This window comes from Gouania willdenowi, chromosome 21, assembly GCF_900634775.1.
Source record: "Gouania willdenowi chromosome 21, fGouWil2.1, whole genome shotgun sequence".
NCBI classification, from domain to species: Eukaryota; Metazoa; Chordata; class Actinopteri; order Blenniiformes; family Gobiesocidae; genus Gouania; species Gouania willdenowi.
Genome location: NC_041064.1, coordinates 9,451,515 through 9,466,634, shown reverse-complemented (window position 1 = coordinate 9,466,634; position 15,120 = coordinate 9,451,515).

Below are 15,120 nucleotides of genomic sequence, written 5' to 3'. Positions count from 1 at the left end.
AGAATGTATAGAATATTTCCTGTGATGTCCAGTACCGGCAAAAACAACTCAAAGTAAATGAGATTGTGTACTGTAATAATGCACCTCCTCACGTTATGTAAACCATTATAGGATATTTGCAGCTCTCGGTTGACTGCAATGCAAATCCTCTCAATTTGCTAATTTACAAAGTAGTGGAAAACCTCAATCTGCAAAGGGTTACTCTGTTGATGGTGGGGAAAAAAAGAAACAAAGACACCAAGTCAAGCCATTTCTTCATAATACAACATCTGAACTTACATATACGCATTTATATCAAGGAGCATTGAAATGTTTACACCTAAATTCCAAATGTCAACATCAAATGATGCCTCATGCATTTTAATTGTGATTTGAAGTGTATAGTATGTACCCACGGCTTGTTGTGGTGTTCTATTGTGTGGTTAATGCAACACTCTGTGTATCACAATAAAGAGAGTTGAGCTGTTTGTTTAAAACTAATGAAACACACTTCTTTATTTGTATTCAAGTCGCAGGAATTTGCTTCCATACACTGGGGAAGAGCAACTGCAGGATTAGGGTGAATCGACTCCTGCTTATTGTTGTGGCGGTTTTGATGAATAAGATAGAGTCAAGCTTTAGGGTTGCTGGTCAGATGCAGTCACGGGGGTTTAGAAGCTGCAAATGTAATAAAAAGCACTTTAACAATGAGATTGTCACATGTTGACAATCTCTGATGTAGTGAGTACTCAAGGATGTGAGACATTCATGTAAGTAGAACTGGTTTAATGAGGTTAGATGCCTCCAATCAATGGGTTTTAACTTAAAGGGTACCTGTAGTAAAGACATAACATAATAAAATATAATAAAAATGGGTTAATGTAATACAAATAAACAAAATATGTGCACCTTTTTGAAAAAAAACAAAAAAAAAACGCTAATAGGACTTTTTGAAACAATGTTATTAGGCTTACACTACGGAGAGCCGCCGTCTGTTTACATTGTGGGAAGTGTAGTTTTTCTGTTGTTATGGTTCCGTGTGCGCTCTCGTAAGCTCCCCCTTAGTGATAAAAATGCAGCATTCAGGTTGTATGTTACGAGAGGATTTAAATATCCCCTTATCCCCTGAAACGAGCCATGACTGAGTAGAAACTTGAACTCCGTAATTTACCAGGCCTCTCAACCACAGTTTGAAGACAACCTGGCGGAGGGTAACACAATGCAACAGGGTTCAGTTGATCTACAGCGTGTTGGAAGTGTAAAAATATGGCAATCAACTGTGATGAAAGCTGTGTGAAGGAATATATTTTCATTAACAGGATGATGCGCCACCACTTCCAAGGACCAGCGCTTGACGTCGCCCTAACAAACAGCTAAGTTCTCCTGACGGAGTTCATCATTTAGCCACAAGGAAATAAGAGAGAACAATTTGGTGGGGATGCGGTTAGTGACATCTAGCAAGTCACATTCCTTGTAGTGTTTTAAACTCTAACCGGCAAATAAAATTATTCTGATTCTGACAGCCGCCCATAGTCTCCCCTGTAAGCAGAAATGTAGTAGTGCTTTGAACAAGTAGGTTTACAAGCTGCATTGAAGGACGTTCTGTGAATAAATTCTGTCAGGACCACGTCTGGTTTCAGACGTAACTTTGGCTTTATGCCATTAGCTTAGCCCATTAGCTTAGCCTGCAGATTCCTCTCATAGCAGCTCAGCTTGAAGTGGTCCTCGCATACCACTGAGTTTTGACCAAACAGAAACGTTATAGGTGTGTATCCTGTATCGATATGGAGCCAACATCTGCCTAACTCTAGCTTAGTACCGTTATTTGGCTTAGAAGACGCAAAAGAAATGTTTCTACTGGGTTTTTCTCTTGTTGTTTGAGCAACCATCAGCTTTACAATCCGCCATTGTTCAGAAATATGACCCAGCACTGGACGATGATAGATTAGCGTCTGCACTGCGTCACACTGCGGTTCAGCCAATCGTCATTCAGCCTGTTCATTGGTACATCACAGCCAGACAAGATGGCACTGAGCATAGTCCTCTGAGGGTTAAATTCCTAGTGCTCTTATATCCTTAAACAGAGCTTGTAATTAAAATTCATTTTAGGTACCCTTTAAGGTCTCTTCTTTGTTCCGCTGAAAGCATGCTTGGATCTGTAGTGAGATTGTGGCATCCAAATGCTCCACCAACTGCCATTTTCAAAGTGAAATGTCTCATTTCCTGGTAGGTTTAAAGTCAAAATCCATCCACGGTCATATTCCCAATATTCTTAGGAGTAACTTTATAACCTTTAATTATTCAACATTAGACCATTCATCTACAGTGCATTTATTACATATCGCTTTCAGAACTGTACTGTTTGATGTAAATAATCATAAAGATGCCATTTGAGAAGTACTGCTTTATTTTGAAACCTAAAACATTTGATGAATTCAACAATGACTCACAGGTGGTGTGTTATGCTTCTGTGATATTCTTTCCTGTAGCTTCCTGTGGCTTAAGTTGTTTCCATAATAAGCAATGTATGCATCGAGTCCTGGTGTTCAACACACTCTTTTTAACCAGAACAGACTCCATCACACAGAGAGGCTCATCTAGCTTTACCTTTTACAAACCAATGATGGATGTGATTGACATGGGTGAGCAAGCTTTTAGAGGGATCAATGTTCCTCTCATTTTATTCAACATCACAGCCAACATCTTCTATGCATGGAGCTTATTTCTGGACAGAGGAAAACTGAAGCAGCTTTTGAATGTTCTTCTGGGATATATGGTCCTATGGACAATTGTTTATTGTGCCACTTTGATTGTTGTGGATATTTCTGATTATTTAGAAAGTCATGGATTCATTCTGGTGTGGATCATTTTGGCACTGTATACAAACAGCAGCATGACATGTTATGGCATGCTGAATTTCTACTACTACGTGAACATTGTGCCTGCCAAGCAAGTTCTCATGGTTTGGACAAAGAAGAACATCAAGTCAGTCATCTATGTGGCATTGATTGGTGAAACAATGCTGTATTTAGTGAATGGAGCAGTCAAATGGACAGTGTTTACCTTATGTTTTGATGGCACTAACAACCAAACAGGGACTGGATGGTGTAATGAATTTTATGACTTCAACTACGCTTTTACCGCTATCATCCAAGTGTACATATTTCTCTACGTGTTGATTATGATGGTTTCCAGCTTCTCAACAGCCCACTACCTGGGAAAACACATTAGAAATTTTTCAAAAAGTACCAGTCGCCTCACCAGTCCCAAGATTCAAAGTCAGATCCGAGTCACCGTTGCTGGAGTCTTGCAAGGACTTTTATATCTGTTCTACTACATTTTCTATCTCACAGATCTTCTCATCTTTAGGTGGCACCCAAATACGTTTTTGAGCCGCAGAGTTTTTATAACAGCTACTACATTGTTCTTCTCATTCACTACAGTCAATATAGGCATCAGTCAGACTGTAATAAGACAAAGAGCAGCTGATGTGTTGAGGGGACTCAAAGCACTGTGTGGGGTTAACATGGAAACACATGATGTGAGTGTGCACACCAGCCCAGTGACATAGATATTCCTTTAATTTTAAATTAAATGTCTTTGGGATTTCTAGATTTTAGATTTTAAATTTTGTACTGTATCAATGTTCTGACTCATGTACAATGTCTGAATATTACTCATTGTAAATGCAAATGTAAGCTTACAAAATCAGATGTTTTTATTTTGGAAAAAGTGGAATGTTTAGAATATTTCCTGTAATGTCCAGTAATGACAAAAACCACTCAAATTAAATGAGATTGTGTACTGTATATAATGTACCTCCTCACATTAAGTAAACCATAGATTATTTGCATTTTTCGGTTGACTGTAATGCAAAGCCCTTCAATTTGCTACTTTACAAAGTAGTGGAAAACTGCATCTCAAACACCAGTCTTGTATAAGCACCGCTCCAAGGCCCTTTGTAGACGCATCAGTTCCAGTGACCACAAGTTTGTTAACCTTTAACTATTCAACATTAGACAATTTATCTACAGTGCATTTATTACATATCGCTTTCAGAACTGTACTGTTTGATGTCAATAATCATAAAGATGCCATTTGAGAAGTACTAAACATTTGATGAATTCAACAATGACTCACAGGTGGTGTGTTATGCTTCTGTGATATTCTTTCCTGTAGCTTCCTGTGGCTTAAGTTGTTTCCATAATAAGCAATGTATACATCGAGTCCTGGTGTTCAACACACTCTTTTTAACCAGAACAGACTCCATCACACAGAGAGGCTCATCTAGCTTTACCTTTTACAAACCAATGATGGATGTGATTGACATGGGTGAGCAAGCTTTTAAAGGGATCAGTTTTCCTCTCGTTTTTTTCAGCATCACAGCCAACATCTTCTATGCATGGAGCTTATTTCTGGACAGAGGAAAACTGAAGCAGCCTTTGAAAGTCCTTCTGGGATTTCTGGTCTCCTGTACAATTACCTTTTGCGTCTCTTTTATTGTTACAGCTTATTTTGGTGGTTTACAAAATAACATTGTATCTATTTTGATGTGGGTCATTATGCGACAGTATACAAACAGCAGCATGACATGTTATGTCTGGCTGAACTTCTATTACTATGTGAGCATTGTGCCTGCCAAGCGAGTCCTCATTGTTTGGACGAAGAAGAACATCAAGCCAGTCATCTACGTCACCTTGATTGGTGACACAATGCTGTATTTAGTGAATGATACACTCGCTTTAGCATCACTTACCAACAGTAACAACATCTCAATGGCTGGATTGAATATTGAATTGAATGACAGAACAATAGCTTTTTCCACCTTAACGCAACTGTACATATTATTCTGCATGATGATCATGATGGTTTCAAGCTTCTCAACAGCCCACTACCTGGTGAAACACATTAAGAACTTTGCAAAAAGTGGCAGTCGCCTCACCAGTCCCAAGATTCAAAGTCAGATCCGAGTCACCGTTGCTGGACTCTTGCAAGGACTTTTATATCTCCTGTATTTTGTTTTCTATCTGACAGATTTGTTCACCTTAATGCTCCACCCAAGGTTTTTTTTCGGCTTTCGGGTTTCTACCACAGCTACCACTTTGTTCTTGTCAGCCACTACAGTCAATATAGGCATCAGTCAGACAGTGATAAGGCAAAGAGCAGTTGATGTGTTCAGAAGACTCAAAGCACTGTGTCTGTTACGTAATAAGGAAATAAATGAAGTGCAGGGACATCAGGTGACATACTGTAGTTAGTCCTATACCAGCAAATCAAATGTCTCTATGATTTTTAATGATTATGCACTTTTATTATACCATGTTTCCATATCATTCAAGTAAATGCTTTTGGAATTACCCATTAAAAGGGGTAACTATTGTGGTAAATATTGAATGCTTTTGAAGTTTTTTTTTTTTTGTGCTATGTATACAATTTACTCCCTCACAATATTTGAATCTCTTGGTTGACTGCAATGCAAATCCTTACAATTTGCTACTTTACAAAGTAGTGGAAAACCTCAATCTGCAAATGGTTTTCTGGCTTTCTAAATCTGTTGCCATGTTCTTTTAAAAGAAAATCCCATATATAATGGAATAACAATAAACATGGGATAAGGTTATGTGACAATTTCAGTGTACAGTATAGTATAAGTGATGTATGATATATGAATGTAGATGTTTGTATTCTGTTAAGTGTATTTGTATTGTTGGATACTGTTATAGGCAGGTCGAAATAAATGAACTGCAACTTAAAGTTGTTCTGTCCTGTTATTAAAGTAACATTGAAAATACTCAACGCTCACGTATCAAAATAAAAAGAGTTGAGCTGTTTGTTTAAGCTAATGAGTCACACTTCTTTATTTGTATTAATGCAACAGGAATTTAAATTCACACTTGAGAAGTTATGACAAATGCAGGATTAAAGATTAAGTGAAACACATTGACAAAAGGATACCATTTGATTTATACTCTGTTTTTGTTAATGAACATAACTAACTGCTTTTGAAATTAGAGCTTTTTAAAGAAGCAATCCAACATTTTGTTAATTTCTTGGGTGGGACGTTGCATGTTGTGGCGGACATTTTGTTTGTGTCTGCCTGTAACATACAAACAGGGCCAGCAACTTCATGAACGCTTCAACAAGTGCAAAGAAATACAGGTCCCGAGTTTTTTAAGGAGCTAATTGCAGTTTTACTGTACCGGTTGTTTTTCCTGTATGGTGTTGCGACAAACAAACCAGCTGCTAAGCTAAGCTAGCAGGGCAAAAAGCTGATGACTCACCGTAAAAACAAAGTCACTTCCTGACTCCAAAAACATTCCCTGTTGGGTCGGACAGGCCTTCTCAGTGAAGCTCCTGAATAGCAGTTTATATGCAAATCTGTCTCCATCTCCTTCCTCTTTTATTTTGTATGTTTGTCATGTTTTTTGGTCACACGAGTTATATGCGACTACTTCTACTTCTTCTTCTTCTTCTTCTTCTTCCTTCTTCTTCTTCTTTCTTCTTTCTTCTTTCTTCTTCTTCTTCTTCTTCTTCTTCTTCCTTCTTCCTTCTTTCTTCTTGTTCTTCTTGTTCTTCTTCTTCTTTCTTCTTCTTCCTTCTTCTTCTTTCTTCTTCTTTCTTCTTCTTTCTTCTTCTTCCTCTTCTTCTTCTTCTTCTTCTTCTTCTTTCTTCTTCTTTCTTCTTCTTTCTTCTTCTTCCTTCTTCTTCTTCTAAGGCAGAGTGGATGTCACAAGGCATCTTACTGCCCCCCACTGGTTTTTATTTGAATGAATAGATCCTTCCATACGTTCCAGTGTCATGCAGGAATTGCTTGGAGACCATCTGGTGGTGGTTCTCATTGTGACCAAATAAAAATAGTTTAAAAATAGAAAAAACCTTTGTTCATAATCTAGACATGCTTGCAAATAGATGCTGCCTTTCTCTCTGTCTTCTTTCCTGTTTCAGTGTATTTCTGTGGCAGAGTTACAGTGCCACATAGAGCCCCCTAATGTTTACTACAGTGTTTTTACTGCCTTTTCATGTGAACACACACACAATTATCCATTTTAGGGAAACCGTTTTCTTTTTGTCTCTGTGTGAACAGTGCCTTAATCACAGGCTCTTGTTTTCCTGCTTCTGTTAGCACAGATAAGGTTTTGGGTGCTTGAGGCTCAATTAATTATAAAGCAGGATGTTGATATTAATCATGTGTAACATAAAAACATGTATAGTTTTATGTTGATACAAAAGTTTTTAATGCTTCTTCCCTTTCAGTGAATTAATTGTTAATGACACCTTCTCCCAACCGTGCTATTTTGTCCATGTACCAGTAGTCATTTGTGGCTTTAGTTGTTTCCATAATGGATATGGCAGTTCAGGTTTAAATGTTGGTTTTCCACACACTCTTCCTAACCAGAAAAGACTCCATCACATAGAGAGGCTGAGCTAGCCTTACCTTTTACAAACCAATGATGACTAAGATCGATATGGATGAGCAAGCTTTTTTGTTCTTTAACTTTCCTCTCATTTTTTTCAACATCACAGCCAACATCTTCTATGCATGGAGCTTATTCCTGGGCAGAGGAAAACTCAAGCTGCCTTTGAGTGTTCTTCTGGGATATCTGGTCTTCCTCACAGTTATGCACTGTGTCACTTTGATTGCTTGGTATTCTACTTACAGCAGAGTTATCAATGCATCTGTGATAATGTGGATCATTTTGGGACTGTATTCACACTGCAGTGTGACATGTTATGTCTGGCTGAGCTTCTACTACTACGTGAGTATTGTGCCTGCCAAGCGAGTCCTGATGGTTTGGACCAAGAAGAACATCAAGTCAGTCATTTATGTTGCTTTGACTGGTGAAACCATGCTGTATTTAGCGAATGGAGTAGTCAAATTCACAGAGTTAACCTCACGTTTTAATTACACTACCAACCAAAAGGAACCGAGTAATAATTTATATGACATCGAGGAGGCTTTTACCATTATCACCCAAGTGTACATATTATTCTGCATGTTGACGATGATGGTTTCCAGCTTCTCAACAGCCCACTACCTGGTGAAACATATTAGAAACTTGGCAAAAAGTACCAGTCGCCTCACCAGTCCCAAGATTCAAAGTCAGATCCGAGTCACCATTGCTGGAGTCTTGCAAGGACTTTTATATCTGTTCTACTACATTTTCTATCTCACAGATATTTTAAGCTTCATTTTCCAGCCAAGGTTTTGCTTCAGCTCTGGGGTTTTAATCACAGTTACTACATTGTTCTTCTCAGTCACTACAGTCAATATAGGCATCAGTCAGACTGTAATAAGACAAAGAGCAGCTGATGTGTTGAGGGGACTCAAAGCACTGTGTGGGGTTAACATGGAAACACATGATGTGACTCTGCACACCAGCCCAGTGACATAGATATTCCTTTAATTTTAAATTAAATGTCTTAGGGATTTCTAGATTTTAGATAAGGTACTGTATCAATGTTCTGACTTATATACAATGTTGATGTCGTAGTTAGGAAATAATTGAAATGCAGGGACATCAGGTGACATACTGTAGTTAGTCCTATACTAGCAGATCAAATGTCTTTTTGATTTTTTGTGAAGTATGTACTTTTAGTATGCCATGATTCATATGAGGTTTCCATATCATTCAAAGTAAATTATTATTGAATGACCCATTAGAAGGGGTAACTATTGTGGTAAATATGGAAAGCTTTTGAAGTTTTCTCGTGTTGCGTATATTAATAACACATACTTTACTCCCTCACATTATGTGAACCTTTAAATAATATTTGCATCTCTTGGTTGACTGCAATGCAAATCCTTACAATTTGCTACTTTACAAAGTAGTGGGAAAACTTCAATCTGCAAATGGTTACTCTGTGGAATGGAAAAAACAACACATGTCATCAAGTCAAGACAACACCAGCCACTTGGAAACCATTAAACGATGGCTTATGGATTTTAATACAGACAAAATAACTTTCTAAATCTCTTGTTGTCATGTTATTTTAAAAGAAAATCCCATATAAAATAGAATAACAATAAACATTGGTTAAGGTCAAGAAACAATTTCAATGTACAGTACATAATATAAGTAATGTATGATATATGAATGTATGGAGATGTTTGTATTCTGTTAGGTATATTTGTATTGTCGGATGCTGTTATAGGCAGGTCAAAATAAAGTACATGAAAGGCTGCAAGTTCAATCAATCAATCAATCTTTATTTGTATAGCGCCAAATCATAACCAATGGTATCTCAAGGCACTTTACAGTAGAGCAGTCTTAAGGACGGACTCTTCATTTTATGGATACACACATATGCATATATACGTATATACACATACATATGTATCCCACACCCAACATGAATTCATCATGGCGGCAAGGAAAACCTTCTGTTAAGCAGCAGGAACCTTGTGTGGATCCCATTCCTATGATGAACAGCCATCCACGTTATGCTGTGTTGGGTGTGTGCAGAGAAAAGGGTGGAGACAGAGCCAAGTTAAAGTTGGTGTTCTGTACTGTTGTTAATGTAACATTCAAAATACTCAACACTCACCATATCAAAATAAAGAGTTGAGCTGTTTGTTTAAGCTGATGAGTCACACTTCTTTATTTGTATTAATGCAACAGGAATTTAAATGCACAATAGAGAAGTTATGACAAATGCAAACATAGTGACAAAATGATACATTTTGATCTATCACATCTCTTAAGACAGAATTCAGTCAGCGTTTCCAAGATTTTTCTACCATTGAGAAAGAAATCAAATTGTTCTCAACTGGTGGATGCAGAAGAAGTGGAAGAGAGTCTGCAATTGGAGCTTATCGAAATGCAGTGTGATGATTCTCTGAAGAATCAGCATCAGCTTCTCTCCCTACCCGACTTCTACCAGAGCTTGGAAAAGGCCAAGTTTCCTCTGATGCGACGTCACGCAAAAAGGATGATGAGTCTGTTCGGCTCGACATACATATGCAAGCAAACGTTTTCTCTGTTAACGCTCAACAAAAGCAGATTGAGAACCAAAATGACCGACAGCCACCTCCGTGATGTCCTTCGCATCTCAACCACCAAACTCACTCCTGACCTGCCAGCCATCCTTCAGTCCAAAGTGCAGCTTCACTGCTCCCATTAAGTGCAACGCTGTTTCTATTAAAGGTGAGTTTCACAAGCTCAATTATTTAATTACTTCAGACAATTTAAGTTGATAACATTTTCTAACAAACGTTAGTTGGTGTGAACAACTTTAATAACTTATTTGCATCAATATCTTATTTTCACTCTTTATACAGGGCTATGAAGAGAGGTCCCCATCCTGACTAAGAAGCAATCTCAGGCTGTTGTATTGAAAATGAGCTGCCAAACCTGTTTGAAACAAATAAAATAAAATAAATGAAAATCTATTAATGGAAATTTGTGATGTAGGTTTTTTTTCCTTTAAGTTTGTTCAGTTATCAAACATAATTTAACTAAATTTGATTGATTTTGTTAACTTTGACTGAGGTGCGGCGATAAACCTCATCTCTTGTGAGTGGCCCAGCCTTTCATATATTTTTCTGCATGTGGCCCTCCATGAAAAAAGTTTGGACACCCCTGATCTATACTGTTTTTTTGTTTGTTAATGAACCTAATTAGCTGCTTTGAAAAATAGCACTTTTTGAGCAAGCAATCCAACATTTTCTTGATGTCTTTGGTGGGACGTCACATATTGGGGTGGACTTGTTTGTGCATGTCTGTAAACAATCATAACAACAGGGCCAGCAACGTTAAAATACAGGTCCTGAGTTTTTTAAGGAGCTAATTGCAGTTTTACTGTACCAGTTGTTTTTACTATAAGGTGTTGAGACAAACAAACCAGCTGCTAAGCTAAGCTAGCAGGGCGAAAAGCTGATGACTCGCCGTAAAAACAAAGCCACTTCCTGACTCCAGTGACAGGCCTTCTCAGTGAAGCACCTGAATAGCAGTTTATATGCAAAAGTAAATTACCAATATTTTCACAAAAATGAAATACATACATGTTTTAATGCACATAAGGTTTAACAAAAACCCAGATGGATTACCATTGCTTAAATGTTGTTGTAATTACACATAAAAAAATGATATATATTTTAGTAAATGCAGAATGATTTTGAATTTTTCTTGTGCTGCGTATATTAATAACACATACTTTACTCCCTCACATTATGTGAACCATTAAATAATATTTGCATCTCTTGGTTGACTGCAATGCAAATCCTTACAATTTGCTACTTTACAAAGTAGTGGAAAATTTCCACCTGCAAATGGTTACTCTGTGGAATAGAAAAAACAACACATGTCATCAAGTCAAGACAACATCAGCCACTTTGCATTCTGATACTGACAAAATAACTTTCTGAATCTCCTGTTGTCATGTTTATTTAAAAGAAAATCTCATGTATATTAGAATAACATTAAACATGGGTTAAGGTTAAGTGTAGAGTATATATAATTTATTTATTATTTATGAATGTATCTGTTGAGATGCTTGTATTCTGTTAAGTACTGTATATTTGCATTGTTGGATGCTGTTATACTGTATGTATGCTATTTGTGTTGTTACTCACTCAAAATAAATTAACCAATAAAATCAATGTTTACACGATGGCAGTGAAACAATTGTTAAGAATCGTAACTAGGTGCTTTAGAAAATAAAATCCAACTTTTTCAAATTTTTTTTTTTTTGGGTGGGACTTCACATGTCTCTGTAAACAACCATAACAACTTTAATACACACTTGCCTCCGTTCATCCAACTGGCAAAAAGAGTTCAAATGTACTTGTCTATAGACATCTTAACTTACTTTGCAAAGTTAATTTGATTTGAACATCATAGTTGACACCCCTAATGTAGACCTACACAATAACAAACAAGCTACTTCAACATTTAGATCATCTTAGGATTTATTAGTTTATTCTGAGCTGTGGTATGACATTTTGAACTTTAATTTGAATTTGCATGAGTGAAGTGAATGAGAGGAGAAACTCGATTGATCTGCTGTCCAATCAGGTTCCAGAGATGGCCAGTGCTACCCCAGCCACCCCACTGGCTCCGCCCCCTGTTATACACGAAAATAAATTACCACCATTTTCATATTAAATAATTACATACTTATTTTAACGTGTGCAAGGTTCCCATATATATATATATATAAGTCCCAAATGGGTCGTGTTTGTCATGTTTTTGTGTTTGTAAATGTTTGGGGGCGGAGAGAACAGTAATTTTGACTCTCTACATGTAGTGGATTTGACAGTAAAGCTGACTTTGACTTTGACTTTTAATCTAACTTGACTTTTGAATTTAAATTCATTATAAAGTAGGGGAAATGCTCTTTAAAAACTGGACTGTTTAATGTTAATAATCACATATAACATAACTATGTATGGTTTTATGTTCATGCAAAAGTTTTGGTAACACTTTTCTTCTTGTGGGGTTAAGGTTAGTGTTATTGTTTAGGGTTAGTGTTATTGTTTAGGGTTAGTGTTATTGTTTAGGGTTAGTGTTATGGGTTAGGGTTAGTGTTATTGTTTAGGGTTAGTGTTATTGTTTAGGGTTAGTGTTATTGTTTAGGGTTAGTGTTATGGGTTAGGGTTAGTTTTATTGTTTAGGGTTAGTGTTATTGTTTAGGGTTAGTGTTATGGGTTAGGGTTAGTGTTATTGTTTAGGGTTAGTGTTATTGTTTAGGGTTAGTGTTATTGTTTAGGGTTAGTGTTATTGTTTAGGGTTAGTGTTATTGTTTAGGGTTAGTGTTATTGTTTAGGGTTAGTGTTATTGTTTAGGGTTAGTGTTATGGGTTAGGGTTAGTGTTATTGTTTAGGGTTAGTGTTATGGGTTAGGGTTAGTTTTATTGTTTAGGGTTAGTGTTATGGGTTAGGGTTAGTGTTATTGTTTAGGGTTAGTGTTATTGTTTAGGGTTAGTGTTATTGTTTAGGGTTAGTGTTATTGTTTAGGGTTAGTGTTATTGTTTAGGGTTAGTGTTATGGGTTAGGGTTAGTGTTATTGTTTAGGGTTAGTGTTAGTGTTATGGGTTAGGGTTAGTGTTATTGTTTAGGGTTAGTGTTATTGTTTAGGGTTAGTGTTATGGGTTAGAGTTAGGGTTAGGGTTAGGGTTTATGTTAGGGTTAACTCTAACCTGCAGTGTAATACCTTACGTAAATACTTGCTGTTTTTTTTTTTTTTAATCCTGTTTTACTAATAACTGATTACTTTTCTGTAAAGGAATCTTACACATGCATAAAAAAAATGTGCAATATACTTATCTGCATAGGAATCTTACACATAGCTTTTCCTCTTGATATTTATTTATGTCTACACCGTTTTAAATATTACTTATGTACTGTATGTACTTGCTGCTGTTTATCCTGATTTTATCCTGCTATACGAGCCAATACAACCAAATGTTGTTCTTATCTGTGACAGTAAAGGAAGTCTAAGTCTATTTCAGTGAATTTATTGTTGATGATTTTGACACCTGCTCACTACTGTGCAATTTTTTCCATGTACCAGAAGTCATTTGTGGGTTTAGTTGTTTCCATAATGAATATGGAAGTTCAGGTTTAAATGTCGGTTTTCGTCACACTCCTTATCTGAACAGACTCCATCACACAGAGAGGCTCAGCTATAGCTTTACCTTTTACAAACCAATGATGGAGGTGATCTATTGGGATGAGCAACATTTTTTATTCTTGCTTCATCCTCTAATTTTTTTCAACATCACAACCAACATCTTCTATGCGTGGAGCTTATTTCTGGGCAGAGGAAAACTCAAGCAGCCTTTGAGTGTTCTTCTGGGATATCTGGTCTTCCTCACAATTATGCACGGTGTCACTATGATTACTTGGCATTCTACTTACAGCAGAAAAATGAGTGCATCTAATATTGCATGGGTCCTTTTGGTACTGTATACAAACTGCTGCATGACATGTCATGTCTGGTTGAACTTCTGCTACTACTCAAGCATCGTGCCTGCCAAGGGAGTTCTGATGGTTTGGACCAAGAAGAACCTCAAGTCAGTCATCTATGTGCTGTTGATTGGTGACACGATGCTGTATTTAGTGAATGGAGTACTCAATGTAACAACGTTTGGCACTTTATTCAGCAAAACTAACAACCAATCAGTGGCTGGATTGAACGACAGAATGACATATACGTTTGACGTTTTTACCGTTATCATCCAATTGTATTTGTTTCTCTGCATGTTGATCATGATTGTTTCCATCTTTTCAACAGCCCACTACCTGGGGAAACACATTAGAAACATTGCAAAAAGTGCCAGTCGCCTCACCAGCCCCAAGATGAAATGTCAGATCCGAATCGCCGTTGCTGGACTCGTGGAAGGACTTTTTTATCTCCTCTACTACATTTACTATGTCACAAATACTTTTATCGTAAAGTTCCACCCAGAAGCAATCTCTGGTCCTCAAGTGATTATTTTACCTAACGCACTATTTTTTTCAGCCACTGCAGTCGTTATAGGCACCAGTCAGACTGTAATAAGGCAAAGAGCAGCTGATGTGTTCAGGGGACTTAAAGCACTGTGTGGGGTTAACAAGGCAACAAATGATGTGAATCTGCACACCAGTGAATCAGCTAATAAGGTAATAAAAGATCAAATGTCTCAGTGATCTCTGGCTGTTTGATTATCTCCTGGTGTAGTTAGAGTAAAGTAAAACAAAGTATAATTTGTGTAACCGTTTTAAGTGATATCTACTCTTAAAAAAATTGGGATCTATTAAATAATTCCTGTGATGACCAAAAATGTAAAAATAAATCAAAGTGCATGAGGTGGTGCACTTTACATAATGTAGTCTAGCGTCTCACATTATAAGAACCATTATGGCTTATTTGCACATTTTGTTTGCTTGCAATGCAAATCGCCAAACATGTGTTCTTTACAATATTGTGGAGAACCTCAGTCTGCAAAGAGCTACTTTGTGGAAATGTCATTTTTTTGCTTTGTATCTGCTAACTGTGCTACATATATAGTAATCTGTTTTTTTTACTTATAAGTAACTGTAATCTTCATTCAACCATGATGAATCATTTATTTCTTGTTATTCCTTTAACATCTATATTGAGTTAACTTGATCATTTTGTTTTTGTCTTGCTATAATATAGTGTCTTTTTCTTAGTTTTA